The sequence below is a fragment of the Quercus robur genome, chromosome 9 (genome assembly GCF_932294415.1).
Source record: "Quercus robur chromosome 9, dhQueRobu3.1, whole genome shotgun sequence".
Lineage (NCBI taxonomy): Eukaryota > Viridiplantae > Streptophyta > Magnoliopsida > Fagales > Fagaceae > Quercus > Quercus robur.
Genome location: NC_065542.1, coordinates 35,041,732 through 35,058,477, shown reverse-complemented (window position 1 = coordinate 35,058,477; position 16,746 = coordinate 35,041,732). Strand labels below are relative to the sequence as shown.

Here is a 16,746-nt window from a genome sequence, read left to right as displayed (position 1 = left end):
TCTTGCAATCTCTCTCTTCCCCCCACAAGGGCCACAACCACCCCCCCCCCCCCCCCCCGGCGCGGAAATCTTGCAATCTCATTAAGTTGTGATTTTTATTTTATTTTATAAATACTGAGGACCCATGATGGATCTGCTAGTGTGATTTGATTGGATTTCATATATGCAAGTCACTTTTATATTTTAATAGTAGAGCTTATGCAAACCAAACTGAATAGGACTCCAATGTTATGGTGATGCTGGAGGGTTGGCAAGTTAACTTGAAAGTGGAGAGGGTTAGCCATTTTCTTAAGCTCTGATAGAATACCCAAAAGCTTTGCCATTTTATTGCGAAAATAGAGCTGATGTTGACATGCAAAGTAGAGAGGGTTGACAGTTGACATCCATAATTTAGCAAGTTAAGGGCCTATTTGAGGCAAAAATTTGCTGAATAGTACATTTTTAGAGAATTTTTAGATGAATAGCATGTGACTGAAGTTAATTAGTTAAGTAAACTGTTTCTGAAACTTGAGTTTGCTAAACTCGAGTTCCAATTGGTTTAGTCGTTTGACATGGATTAAAAAAAAAAAAAAAAAAACACATAGAACTCGAGTTTGCTAAACTTGAGTTCTAGGCTGTTAAAAAATTTACCCAAACGAAACTCGAGTTCCAATTGGGTAAATTCTTTTTAAATGGAACTTGAGTTCCAATTAATTACAACACCTGCCCCACCAACACTCTCAACTATATAACTCACAGACATCGCCCAAACTCTCTGTCTTCACATCCCGCAACCTGCATTGATCATTTTACAAAATTAAAAGCTTCCTTCTTCAATTTGTAGTTAAATATCTAAACCTTAAATTTTTTTTTTTGGTTAAACCTCATTAATATATGCTTTCATTTGGTAGATATATATACAGATTCCACTTTTGTAGTGTTTATGGGTAATGTGTTATTTGTTATTTGTAATGTTTTGGTTTTTGTATTTATAATGGGTTGTTATTTGTTCTTTGCAATGTATAATGGGTTTTTCTTTGTGATGGTTTGTTATTTGTAATGTGTATGGGTAATATGTAGTTATTTTTTGTAGTGTGTTGTTATTTATAGTGGGTTGTTATTTGTAAGGTGTAACCAATTTTAATTTTTAAAAGTTAGTGACCATATAAAAATTCAAATGTTTATATTTGCTTGGAGACAATATTTTATATTTGCTTGGTTAATAAAATTTTTTGCTTGGAGATAATAAATGTTATATTTTATATTTTCTTGGAGATAATAAAAATTAAATTGTTTATAAGTGCTTGGTGGACCATACAATGTTATCTTTAATGTTTATATTTGCTTGGAGACAATATTTTATAGTTCATATAGGATAAAAGTGTTATACTTGTCACTAACTTTTTTAGTAAACTCATTTGACTTTGAATAGGCTTGTAATGAGTTCAATTGATTTATATCTATATTATGGTGGGGAGCCCCATAGTGATGTGATTCATGGAGTGATGTATGAAGGGTTTGGTAAAAGGTTAGAGATTATTTAGCTAAAAAAATGGCAAGAGATCAATTTGAAGAAGTTGAAAAAGAAAATTATGAAAGAGCTGGATTTGGACCGTCGGTTCCATGACATAACAATTATATATCACACTCCGCATGCAATTTTTAGTGATTGTATTGTCTTCATGCTTAAAAGGTGAGAAGCATGTTAAGATTATGTTTGACAGGATAAACTCTATGCCCCAATTAAAAGTTGCTGAGTTGTATATACGTGTGAAGCCTTGTACAGAAGTCGGAGGTGAAGATGTACAACAAACAACTTTGGAGGGTGGTGGATGGGAAGAATTACAATCATTACATGCTGATGGTCATCCAACTCTTAATCCATGCACCATAATTGGGGATTATACACTATCATGTCATGAGACACCTACTCCAATGGAGGTTTGCAGATCTAATTATCAACAGGATTGTATTCAATCTCTGAGGGGGGGAAGACAAAGCCGATGTTGATCATGGTAAAGATGAGTATGAAGAGATGATTGGGAGAGATGACTTCCATGATACCACATCATATATGGATGATGATGTGACATTAACTTCTCTATCTTGTTTGCGTGACAGACGTACTAGGAACGATCATTCCATTTTTGAATATGGACTGCATGTTCCACCCTCCAATTTTTTTTTCTAACTTGCCCCTCGCATCTATTTTATGCAATTTGCGATTGGTATTAACATGTTCGGGTTGTTCCTACTTTAGCCCAAATTTTTGGAGGACACGAACAGGTAGGTGGAATTCTACAAGCCAAAAACATATAAGTGAAATTTTCGACCTCCACATATTACTTCCATTGATGTGAAAACTAGGAGGAAGGAAGCTCAATTCATACACATATGGCTCCCACTTAACCTACAATAGCCACTAATAAAAGCAACCATGTTAAACAATTTTCCCATAATTTGCATAACAAGTAGTACAATAGTGGCAATGAAATACTTTTTTATGATTATGATTATGATGGGTGTAATTTCAAGGACATAAATTGTTATAAAAGTTGTATAAAAATAAGTATTATACCTAGTTAGGCTGTGTCGTGGCAAACCACTCTTTTATACAAGAATTTTTTTTAAAGGTCTAGATATTATACTGTTATTTATTTAATTGACATGTCATTTTTTTTAATTATTTATATTAATATTAATTTTGTTACCTCAAACGTGAGGCAATTGTGATTCTTATCGAATTATCTTAGGTTACTCTCCATCATCTTCCAATAAAGCCTTAATAAGTGAAAATAAGGGGGTGTTTGGTGATGTTGCTCTAGTAACGTTGTTTGTATTTTTTAAAAATATGTGTGCGTGAAAAAGTCAGTAGAAATACGTGTAATATTGTTTAAATACTAAAAACCGTTGTTTAAAATACCTTACCAAACACCTCCTAAGTTGTCGGAAACATCCCGAGTGGGAAAAGGAAAGGGGTTGGTAGTGGAAGATTGAGGAAGGTTGAGATTTGACTTTAATTTTCAACATTTTTGATGGCTCCTCTCCAAAGAATATGGGAAAATTTCTCAATTTTTTTAAAATTTTTTTTGTAATTCATCCATCATTGTGTGGGGGACACTACAATGTTTCTCTTTGTTGATTCTAATTGGTTGTATTTCCGCGGTTATGGTTTATTTATGCATAGTGGAGGTTTATTAATCTTAAGGAAAGACTCATTAAAGGAGAATTTATATTAATTGAAATGGTGATAATCATCATTATATTAACTTTTGTTACCCATTTAATTTCAGCATAACCTTAGGTGATTGAAATTTATGAGAAATGTACATTTTACAACATTTTCATAACAAATTTTAAATGACAGGTTATTGTTTGTTGTTACAGGTGAGTAAAAAAATAATTTAAAGTTGTGAATTCAAATTAGAACCAATAACAACTTATCACTTATAATTTGTTGTGAAAGTATTGTAAAAATGTTGTAGACATAATACTTCTCGAAATTTATATTAAGGTAAAAGAAAAAAAGAAAATTTATATGAGCGGTGTTTGGTACGATTTTTTTTTTCTTTTTTCCTTTATCTCATTTTACCAAGGTAATAGATTAATAAATTCTCAAAAAAAAAGTGATAGATTAATAATATTTGTCTTATAATTACAATTTTTCACCTATAAAGACACGTTTGATATACTGTAATGATAATTATATAAGAATATGATTAAGTATTATAAAAAATAAAAAATGACATAATGTAATACTTATTATTATTTATTTGTTTTTATTTCTCAAAAAAAAAAAATTTATTCAAGTGCTAAAAATGGGTGAACAGTAATTTATAGTAATAAAAAATATTTTACTATAATATTTTCAGTAATAAATTTTTAATTTTTAACAAAATAAACGGTATCCAGACATACACGATGTACTTTACCTTCACCAGAACACACAAAATCTCAACATTAATCTATGTAAAGCCAAAAAAATTTAGCGCTTTCGTACGAAGCTCCTTTTGGCTTCAGCTTCGCTAAAAGTTTAAAATTAAAATAATACTTCTTTCTATTTTTGTATTCTTTTTCTTCTCTTTCTGCCCGTTGCCCTCCTTCTCCTTCTCTTGCTATCTCCTCAGATTAGCTCTCAAGTCTCTCAAACTCAGACTCTCTCAAACTCTCGAACTCTCTCAAACTCACTCTCAAACTAATAGCAACAGTAACATTGACATCGTTTGTATTTCTCTCTCTGTGTGTTTCGTTTTGGAAAAAAAAAAAACCAAAAGCCCGTCGATCTCTCGCAATCTCTCTGGTTTTGGAGATGAAGAATTCAGAAGCGAGGAGTTCACAACGCGTCCGAGTCGCGGTGAGTATCAGGCTAGAAATTTGGTGTTCAAAATTAGGTGCAAATTGGTTTGGAGTCCTTCACCTTCGATTATGTTTATGGTGGTAGTACTGGCTCGCCTGCTTCAGCATTATACGATGATTGTGTTTCTCCTCTTGTGGATGCACTATTCCGTGGTTATAATGCCACTGTTCTTGCATATAGCCAGGTATAACTTTTTATTTTATCTTATAGAGTTAGAACACTCGAAAATATGTTTTGATACATTGCTGAGTTTACTCTGTTTGTAATTTTTAAGGCGGGGTTGGGGAAGACGTACACCATGGGGATTAACTGTTCAGGGGAGGGAAGTAATGTAGGAGTCATACCTAAAGTAATGGAAGACATATTCCAGAGAGTTGAAGTGAGGAAAGATTCAAGAGAATTTTTTATTAAAGTCTCATTTATTGAGGTAAAAGAAATACTTCTAGTTAGCTTGTTTTGTTTTGTTTTCCTTCACCTCACTACTTGAGTTTATTTGCTTGATGTGGTATGATGTGATGACAGGTACTCAAGGATGAAGTGTATGATTTGCTAGTTCCAAATTTGCATCCAAGGGATTCCTTACAAATTAGAGAAATGGATGGAGTAAGAACACTTGCTGGAGTCACCAAGGCAGAATTTAGGACAAAAGAAGAGATGGCAAAATATCTATCTCGCAGTTCCCACTCTCATGCCACCAGGAGTACTAATATGAATAGCCAATCAAGGTGAAAATTTCATAATGTTATATATTTTTGAAAAGTGTTGCCAATGAAAATATCTAGCTTTGTAGTTTTGAATGAACATTTCATAATTTGAATTGTTGCCAATGAACTCTATCTCAACTGGCACCCTTTTTGCAAGTGCTAGGTTTAGGGTGAAGTCTTGGGTTCAGGGTGAAGTCTTGGGTTCAGGGTATGTCTACTTAGAAGAATGGTAGGAAGTGCATTAAGTTTCTTGAATTGAAACATGTGACCTTACATTTTACCACCATACATAAACTTAAATGTATGTCTACTTACATTTTACCACCAACATGTTCCACTGCTGAAAGTTCCCGAAAACTGACAACCTACCCGTTGGCCTCATTGCCAAGCACACCAGTCCTAACTTGGTATCTAGTATCATATAGTTCTCTGCTGGCAACTCCAAATCTAATCCCTTGAAATGAAAAACCAATCTGGGGAACTTAATTTCCTTACATTTTTGAAGGGCAAGTCAAAGCAAAGATTGAGCTCTGCTGTGTATGAATATGACACCTGAAGCTTTGTTTGTGCCACGAACGCCTGCTTTAGCATGTCGAAAGCATCCTCTTGTAAACTAGTGACTGTGGTTTCAGAATCTATCATCAAGCCCCACCTCCATCGCTGCCAATTTGGAACAACGATTTTGGTATAGGCAAGAGAGTTTGCCCAACTGTGATACCTTCAAGAGATAAGTAATAAAAAGATGGTAGAATTGGATTTCTTATCAATGGGGTGCTTTTGACTGCCCCATTTAAGGCATTCAAATCCGCTAGAGAACCAAACAAAAGGCTATTACTTTTGTTGTCACCAATTGAAGTGAAACAGTACGAGAATTTCCTTGAACCAAGTTGTGAAACTAAGGACAAAGTTCCACGCCCAAGTCCCACTATCCCCGCAACATTGTTCATTCCTATGACTTCGTTGTTCACGCCACACCCAAAACCTATCCTTGGCAGAGAAACCTGTTCTTCAAAAGTGAGAGTTTCCCTTAATAAAAACCCTTGTGATGACGACCCGTCCCCATAAACATTCAAATATTCGCAACACCCATTACCACACCTTGAATTTCTCAAAGCCTTACACAACTTACTAAAGCATGTAACATCCGAAAAAGAAGAAGATAGTTTCGGGTTGAAAATTGGCGTTGCTTGTTCGAAACAGTATGTACATGGCTTGCATTGTGTCCATATCAAGTCACTACCTGTGTCCATGATCGCAACCAAAGGTACCATGGGAGTCCCAATCGATAAGTTCATGAGGAACTCTCCGTCCCCAGCATAAACTGGCGCTCTAATATCATCAATTCAACCATTTTTTGTGATTGCACTAAGCTTCTCAAGCCGGGGTTTCACCCGGTTGATTATGGCTCGTTGGATGAGTTGTAGTTTTGTGAGGTTTTTTAGGCCAGCATCAATGTGTGTTAGGCTAACCCGGAAGCCGGTTTTTAATGAGTTATCATCAAAAGCTAGCCTTGATGAGAAAGTTAGCAATGGGAGAATTAGTATTAGAAATGGTAGTAGTAGTAGTAAGGGTTGGAGAGAAGTTGCATAATGTGCCATAGTGTGCATGTTTTAGGGAGTGAATGGTAAGTTTGTGAAATGAAATAGATAGTTTAGTGGCCTTATTAGGGAAGAGGAAGAAGAGAATTGCCGTTATCATAATCTGGAACTGAATGTAACGGTTATTATTATTAGTATTGCTCAATCCTTTTGTACATGTGTTGGAGAACCGGATCAACCAGTGTGAACAATGGGTGGAAGAGAAAACTTTGGTTTCTTCACATGATTTATAAAATTCTATAAGAAAATATTATACAAATGATTACAAAGAAATTTTTTTTTTTTGAAACATTGGATGTTTTGATTCCTTAAAAAAATTTGAAACATTGTTGTCGAAGATGGTCATATTATCTAGGGATAATTACAGCAAACCCACTTGGGGTTTGGCCCGTTTTTACTTGGCATACCCTTGGTTTAAAACTTTACAATTTGCCCACCTGAGGTTACTTCTATTAGCCTTCCGTAACCCACCTCTCCGTTTACTGTTAGAAAAACACATTTTTAGGCAAAAACAAATATAACAAGAATAAAAAAGTTAGGGTTTTTCATTGCTCATGAACTTTAATGAGAACAAATTGGAGGAACAAACAACAAACCCAGATTCAGTCCCAAAGAAAAAAAATAAATTTAAACCCAGATTAATTGAAATTCCCTTAAACATTCCCCAACCCCAACTACACAAAAATCAATCCAAACCAAACAAATCAACCCATAAAAATCAACCAAAGAATTAACCCAAACCAAGTAATCAACCCACAAATTTGGATATGCAAGAATGACCACAAAAATCGAACAAAGAATCAACCCATAAATTCCGATTTGCGAACATGTCAAAGCACTTCCACCCATCGTGCACCAGCAACCACCACATCCACTGCAAAAATCAACCCAAAAATAATCACAAACCTAGTAACCATCTCACAAATCAAACTAAACCCATCACCCACCAACAAAGCAAACAAATATCAACACAAACCCACAAAAATCAACCTTCAGACACCCAGATTTGCCACTACCAATTCAAACATCCACTACCACCAGATCGCAACCAAAACTTAGTACCACCACCACCTATTGATGTTGATTAGTGCATATGGGAGAGAGAGAGAGAGAGAGAGACAGAGTCAAGTGAGAATAGAGAGTGATTCAGCGGGGAGAGGAAAAGGAGGAGAGAATAAAAAACAAATTTATTAGTAGTAGCGAGCAATATGTCTCAATCTGTCCAAGTATCCTAGGTTGGCAGCATTGAAGAAATCGAACAGAGCTCGGATTCTGAGATCCCTCTCATCCTTGGTCTCTTGCAATGCCAGAAGCATGTGATCTATGGAAATGAGTCCACCTTTCTTCTTCTTGCTCTTGCTATTGGGGTAGGGGTTAGAGTTGGAGTTGGGATTCAGATTAGGACATCGTTGGTTTTGGTTTTGGTTTTGGTTTTGAGTGTCAGTTCTTGTGGGTCTGTGTTTATGTTGCTAGGTGTGGTGGGTCTGGGTTTTGAAGAGGGATTTGCTTTGGTTTTGGTTTGAGATTTGAGAGAGAACTAAGGTGAAGCCGTGTATGATTTTTGTGAATGACTGAAAGTGTCTGAAATGATTTTTGTGAAATTAGAGTAGAGCACTTTCAAGTGTAGGATTTTTGTAAATGTTTTTTTAGGATTTGTGTGAATATGAAAATTTTATTTGGATTGATTGGCTCAAGTCTATTCATACCAAGACGAAGTGTGTTCTTGAACCCAAGCTACAAAACCCCCATTTTTGATCTTGTTTGTTTGAGTTTTTTTTGTTATTTTTTGTTTTTAGTGGAGAGAGACATAAAATTGAAGATAAAATACATTTTTACCCTTGATTTTAACAGAGGTGGGTAACGGATGGGTAACGGATTGAAGTTCAGGTGGGCAAAGTGTAAAGTTTTAAACCACGGGTAGGCAAAGTGAAAACGGGTCATATCACAGGTGGGTTTACTGTAATTATCCCTATTATCTATCCTAAAAGTTCACATTAGATAAGATCACTTTGTTTTTTTTATATAGGAAAATCACTTTGTTTTTTTATATTGCATTGCCTTTTCTTTCTTTTTCTTTTTTTCTTTTTTTGTGGATAATTCAATACACAATGGAGGAAAGGGGATTTGAACTCTAAATCTTTCTGTTAGAAATGGCAAGAGATTCCAGTTGAGTTACAAGACTCTTGGCAATATTATATTGTAATCTGTTGTTACACATTGTCTTTTATAATGATTAAAGAATTGGAGGGCCACATTCAATATTACTCTATACTTTATACTGTGATTTCAACATTTAATCAAAAATTAAAATTATCAAACTTATATATTGGAAATCTTGACATCATGCTACCAAGTAAGCATTGCAACGAATTGGTTGAACACTTAATTTGACTCATCACTTTCATCAACTTATTTAATTACACTTTTTCATTATTATCACAGATTTTGAATATAACATCTTTCAATTTTTTGTTACTTATTTATTTGTTTGTTTATTTTAAGATACTAAATGCAATTGATGTAAATTTGGAACTGTTCCATTAAAAATTTAGGACAAAGAGTTGAAATTAACTTTGGCAACAAATTTGGTTTTGTGAAAGCTAAAATTTTCAACCAATTGCTATAGCAATTAACTATAGCAACCCTGTTTGCTATAGCTTCAAGGAACCAAGACAGGTTGACTTGGATGGGGGCAAAACATGGGGACTTTGATCTAACAAGTGTGAATAGGATTGCAACAGGGCTGGATTCTCTTGATCTTTTCCACGGAAAATGGGGTTGGGACCTAAAAATCCTTCCAAGAGTTCAAACTTTCCTTTGGAAGTGATGTCATAACATCATTGGGGTTAGAGAATGTCTAGCATCAAAAGGCATGTATATTGATGTTACCTGTCCTCTTTGCCAAGCTAATGTTTAATCAATTTCTCATGCCCTTTGAGATTGCCTAATCAAAAAACACATATGGATCCAGCTGGGAATCTCCACAGTTAGTTGTTCCTTCGTCACTCAAGACTTTAACGAATAGTTGTCAACCAATTGTGTTACTATTAAGGCAAGGTCTCGGTGCACTATTCCTTGGAACATAATGTTTTCGTTTACTGTTTGGACTTTGGACCATCTGGAACAATAGGAATCGGGTGGTATATCAGTAGGTTCAGGTCGATGGAAGCAAAGTATTGGAAGGACAAGCTGTTAGCTTCTGCATAAATGACTGTAGTTTAGTCTTTCTGTTTGTTATGCTACTTGTAGTTTAGGATGTGGTGTAGTTAGTTTTTATTAATTATAGACATGTGTTGTTTGGTGATTGGTGTATTTGCATAACCAATTTTGGAGGGAAGATCTGGATAGATTGGGAAGTTAGTTAGGCTTAGTTAGTAGCTATTTTCCTTGTATATATATGGATTAGTTTCGTACAATGAAATTAATGCATTTTATTCACTCATTAAAACTCTTATATGGTATTAAAGTGTAAAAGAACCAACCCCATGCTAGCTAAAGAGGCAGTGCAGAGAGTAATGAAATTTTTCTTCTATGCTTACTCCCCAAAAACCCCTACCCACCTAGCTGTGAAGCAAATTCGATGGGAAAAACTGGCCCGTGGATGGGTTAAGTTGAATACAAACGGATAATCACCCAGGGCCAGCGGGAGGAGGAGGAGTTATTCCTGATATCGAAGGTGCTTGGATCATGGGGTTTGTGAGGAATATAGGCATTACTTCTAGGTATATAGTTGAATTATGGGCTCTACGTAATGGGCTTTTACTCTGCATAAATAGAAATTTTAATGCTATTGAAGTTGAGTTAGATGCTAAATCGATTATTGATGTTTTGTCTACTTCAAATTGCTCTAATAGTTTGGCTTCTCCTATGGTGGATGATTGCAGGTTACTAGCTACCCAAATTCACTAGATTCAGTTTAACACATTGCTTTTGAGAAGCGAACAGGACTGCTGACAAGCTGGCCAGGATAGAAGTTGCCCAAGAAAATCAGTTTAATCTTTTTAGTTGTCTACCTGTGGATGTTGTTGATGTTTTCTTAGTTGAGTTTAATGGTCTGTATTTAAATGGGAAGTGTCCTAAGACTACGTTTGTTCCTTAGTTTTCTTAATGCAACCCTCTTTTACCAAAAAATGAAAAAGAAAAAAAAGAAAGCTGAATTTTTCATGTCAATGTGTTGGGGTTCTTTTTGCTCTCTTGCCATGCACATAAGTTGAAATTATCATGTCATGTGAATTTATAGAGCTTTCTTGATGATTCATATAAAGTTTAGGAGTCATATCCACTACTTGCCCACATAAGTAATGAGAAAGGCTAGTGACGCATCTTTCAATGCATATTGAAATAAATCTTTAGAATTTTCAAGCATGTTCTCATTGAAATCCTTAGGTAGTCTTCTCTTTGGCATTAATATGAGTTAGAAACACCTATTGAGCCTAGGGGTGGCTAGAGTTTTCAACTTAAGAGAGAGAGAGAGAGAGAGAGATTTTTTTTTCCAATAATGCCCACTTGAAACTTTAAGAACCAAATGCGCTTTGAAACTTTATGAACCAATTGGGTTTAGCACCTGCCTACCTACAAGCATGTAACATAGCATGGCCATTATGTAAAACTCGAATGATAAAATGATTGTGGCATAATACATCTAATGATAGCACACTAATTACGCAATATATAATTACTTCATGGCAAGAGGAATTGGTGGTGGTGGTGGACCACAAACACCCTTTGATGGGGGCACCTTCTATGGGGACATATGTGGGAACCTAGCATATATCCACAATTGAATCAAAATCAATGGTCCACCAATTTGCTTTGCCTTCTTGGGTAGATTACAAAGGTTTTGCATGAATTCCAACCACATGAGATGGACCCTATCTCCGGAATTGATCATATCCCCTAGTAGGGCTAGTACATAACAGTGAGCATACTGATGAACTTGCAACTCATTGGCATCTAGAGGCAGCGGTTGTCCAATATGGTCGATGAGCACTTTTATTTGAATCCTCTAACTATCTAGCACGGTTTGAGGATCATTTGGAATTTGAATTCCAAGCATTTCAACACACACAGTTGTCCAAGTTCTTTTAGTGGATCCAACCATTGCCTCACCCTCGATGGGCATCTCCATGATAACTTCCACATCTTGCAATGTGATCATCATCTTATCATGCGGTAGGTGAAATGTATGGGTCTCTGGGTGCCATCGTTCTACAAATGCAATGATTAATGCATTATCAAGCTTTATGGATGAGACCATGTGCAGACCTTCTAGACCAAGTAACCTCATAATGGCAATGACACGATCATCTACCATTGGATCTCGACATATCAACTTTTCATGGAAACTTCAACAATTCAGTGTGCTAGGAGGATCTTGCAAATGTTTTAACAATAGATAAATATCTTATACTGCGGTCAAGTACATAATATGCCATTAAAGAACAACTCAACATCCAAAAGAAGTAGTATAATCTATAAGTTTTGATTAATGCTTTAAAGTTATAAAAATATTGCTTGTGTACATATTAGTCCTCAAAATGTCACATCTTTGCCATTACTTATTAACAAGAAGCATGATGCGAAAATTTTTACCTGGCCTCTAGGGTTCTAAAGTAACTCAGATTGATGATTTGCTTGTTCCGTCAAAACGCTACCATCAATGGGTCTAGGATCTATCATCATGATGCAAAAAGATTTTATGTCATATCAAATAAAAAAGCATTATGGGACCAATTAAAGAAAATAACAGTGAAAACCATCTAATGAAAATCTTGTATATATATATAAGGAAACAAAATCTAATGGTAATCAGTACATATGGGACCCAAAAATGATTCAAATATTCACAATTGCCTAGGCGATATTTTAATAATCAATGACTACTCCTAAATCAATTCAAATGAGGACAAAAATATTCCATGCACCAAACATATGGTCCATTGGTGTGCAAAATGTTTTCCATAATACAACACGAATTCAATCTTCTTGTAATACAACATTACATTACTTATTATTTTATAAATACTTGCCATTCTGCCTATATTGGAATCTTGATGGGGTATATATAAGTGGATGTTTCATATTTAGTTTAAGATTTGGAATAACTAATCAAACCATATTCATGAAATCTGGTGTGACCAACTGTGAATAAGTCCTAGTTACCATCACAGGCGAAGCCAGGGGGGCCATGGCCCCCTTAAGTTTTGAAGAATTCCTAGAATTATAGTACTAAAAAAAAAAAAAAAGCAAGAACCGCGCCCCCTCCCCCTCCCCCAGATTTTTGACAAAAAATACATAACAATTGAATCTTAAAACCCAACCTATTCTTTGGCCCATAATCATTTTTGGTTAAAAAAAAAAAAAAAAAAATCACTTATTAGTCAAATTACTATTCCAAATTAAATTAGGAATCCAAATTCTAATTAAATCGGGATTATAAAATCCAAATAAATAGATACAAATCACAACATTAAACTTCACAAACATAGTTTAAAAAAAAAAAATCACAAACAAAACCTAAACTTCCCAACCAAGTAACCTAAAGATCTAAACTTCTCCAGCCACAAGCAGTTAAGCTACCTTCGCCTCTGTTGCGGTGCTGCATCGATCTATCTTCACTGTGGAAGTTTGGTTAGTTTCTCACTCTCTCTATGCCTCTATTATTCTCTCTATGTCAAGTATTTGTTCACTTTGTTGTTCAGGCCGTTCAAGTGAAGTATGTGAAGAAGAGTGAGAGTAAAGCATATTCTCGTAGCTACTCATAGAGGGGGCCATGGCCCCCCCTACGTTTTGAAGAATTGCTAGAATTATAGTACTAAAAAAAGAAGCAAGAATCGGCCCCTTCCAGATTTTTGATAAAAAAAAATACATAGCAATTCAATCTTAAAACCCAGCCCATTCTTTTGGCCCATAAACAATTTTGCTTAAAAAAAAAAAAAAAAAACCAAATCACTTGTTAGTCAAATTCCTATTCCTAATTAGGTTAAGAATCCAAATTCTAATTAAATCAGGACTATAATCCAAATAAATAGATACAAAACACAACATTAAACTCCATAAACATAGTTAAAAAAAAAAAAAAAAAAAAAACCTTCACAAACACAACCCAAACTTCCCAACCCAGTAAAGTAAAGATCTAAACTTCCCTAGCCATAAGCAGTCAAGCTACTTTCGCCTCTGCCGCGGTGGTGCTGCCTCGATCTATCTTCATTGTGGACGTTTGGTAAGTTTCTCACTCTCTCTATGCCTCTATTAGTCTCTCTATGTCAAGTGTTTGTTCACTTATATACTTTTGTGATTCTGTTCTGTGTAATCTTCTTGTGTGCTGGTGTGTCAACTTTGATAGTCATGGTAACCAAGTTATCGTTTGACCATTGATTGCTGTGCAAGATTGTAAATGACTGTTAAACAAGTCTTTAATGCTAATAACATGTCCTTGGCCTTTTATGTGCAATAGTGCATGGGCTTGATGAATAAAGGAAATTGAAAATTTCTTTGGAGACAAAATTTTTGAATCCTTTTAAACGCACTCAATTTTGAGCATGGTTGCCATCTTTTAGTTTTTGGTTAGCCTTCTTTAATTCATCAAGTGATCCTCTAATTGATAATTAAATAGCATTACGAGAGCTATTATTAATAATTTCAAAAGTGGGGATATAAGCCCAATATTTGATTGCGTTAAATTTTGAAAAAAGAATGAGACAAATTGCACATTAATGGGGCTGTTATTATGGGGTTTCAATCTCAATTAGAGAGTGTTTAGTTCACCCCTAGGTCAGATGTGTTATTTGTTTATAAAGTTTAAGAAACAATTGTTTGTATTGATATTGAGGATATGTGATTGTTGTATTTGAGCACATATAGCCTTATTTAATTTCCAACGTGTGTGTGTGTGTGTGTGTGTGTGAACTTGATTGGATATTAATCTATTTAATCCCAATATATGTTTTGTAATATTTCTTTGGATGAAATATATGTTACACGCCTTAGTTGACATGCTTAAATTGTCTAATGTTTTGGAATGTACAAGAGTTTGATATGAGTGCTTATTAAGTAAGCAAGGATGATGCATTAGATATGTTCATTCATTATAAGAATGAAGTTGATAAATAACTCAATGAATGCAATAAGTTCTTGACTACGATAGTACTTGTGGGGGGAAGCTATTATTTCCACTATTTATTTTTTCATTGAGACGCTTTAAAAGAAAACCACTAAGACACCTTGTGAAATATGGAAAGAGTGATCACCTTTCTATAAATTATTTAAATGTGGGGGTGTTTGATGAAGGTGGTGGTTCCTATGCCTAGAGGATAAAAAACCATTGGTTATGTTTTCATTGGTTATGGTCATAATAGTGCTATGTGCTTTCTAATTTATGAATCTATTATTCTTATATGCATGAAAATTAATTAGAACATTTTTCAAGTGTTAAATTTTCTTGAAAGAAAGTTTGAGTCTACGTTTAGTATCTCTCATAATCAAGAGTTGATGGAAGAGAGGTTGAGCCTAAGCGTAGTAAAAGGACAAATGCCATATTAGTTTTGTCCAGATTTTCTAATTCATATGTTAGAAGATGAACTTAAATTTTCAAAGAAGTAATATCTTGAGGTGCCTTCTTGGAAAGAAATTGTCAATAGTGCAATAAATCCATCTTAGAAATCTATGCATAGTAGTTGGTAGATCTACCACTTGGGAATTTGAGAGTTGATGGAATTATTTACTATTACAATGCAAGACTTGTTTTAGAAGGCTACAAATAAAAAGAAGATGTGAAAAGAAGATGTGAGTTTTCTTGATACACAATAAACCAAAGGGGTTTGTGGTTCTTGTACAAGGAAACAAAGTATTTAAACTTGTTAAATCTTTGTATAGACTGAAGGAAGTTTCAATCCAATGACATGGGAAATTTGACAATTAGATGATGTCAAATGAGTTTAGATTTAATGCAACTAGTGTGATGTGAAATATATCACAAGAGGCTATTTCGTTATGGGATATGCTCATGTAAGTGTTGTAGATGTGGTACAAGAAATGAAAATTTCTAATACATCTAATGGACTTGTCTTGTCTCAATCACATGAGAAATGTGACGACATTCTAGTGAGAACACCTCATGCAAAGAGCATATGTATTTATTGGGAAGTCAATAAATCTAAACAAACATGCAATGTTGGATACTTGTGCCTCCTATTTGTATATATTGGTAGGACATAGAGTTATGGAGGGTCTTGACATATTCATCAGAGACATAAAACCATGACGTAATTGCTCTAAAATGGAAGTAGTTCCAGATTATAAAATAGATCCGTAATCAATTTTTTTGAGTAGAGAGCAAGTAAACTGCTCATTGAGGTGAATGTGGTTAAAGCATATGAAATAAAAGTGTCGGGATGACAACCCAACCTAGCTTACTGAAGATCCTAAGATCTAGGTTCAAAGGGACAATCAAATCGTGAAGACTAGTTTTTATTACTATGGAGATAAAATCTCCCACCCATTCTTATGATGAAATAGTGATGCCTGTAAGTGATGTTCAGGGTAAGTTTTGCTTTTTATGATTTTTATATCTTGGAAAACCAAGTAGGGTATAGTAGGATATTCTTAATAAGAGTCACCTATATGAGTGTGAAGTGGGCCGCTTCCATGAGAATTTTAAGGTTGAACTCTCTAAAGCACTTCATAAATTTACCAGGATATGTTCAGGGTCGAAATGAACAAAACTATAAGAACGAAATATGTTTGAAAAGGAGTTGTGTGAATTCTATTGTCTTGGTATACATAAAAGGCTAACAATTCAAAAACATCTTGTTCACTAATTAGCTAGTATATCCGATGGTCTTTCATAAAGGAAGGTTCAAAGCTAAAAGCCACCTCTCCCGATACAGTAACTTTTCTTCTACTCTCTGTGTGTCTGCATTCTCATTTGCATTGTGTTTTATCAATTTCCATTCATGTGGGGGATTGTTAGATAAATATTATGGAGTAAATAAGAAATTGACTCCTCATGTGTCCACTCAAACATGATATTAAAGTAGTGAGAATTCTTGAGTCCCACATAAGAAATAATAAAGAATATGAGTTTTGGGTTGGATATTGGGTTGGGTTT

At 34.7% G+C, this 16,746-nt stretch overlaps 1 pseudogene; it reads right to left on the bottom strand.

Moving 5' to 3' along the window:
* Window positions 1-5,347: 5,347 nt before the first annotated feature.
* On the bottom strand, window positions 5,348-6,638 carry LOC126701008 (aspartic proteinase nepenthesin-1-like; annotated as a pseudogene).
* Window positions 6,639-16,746: the final 10,108 nt, after the last annotated feature.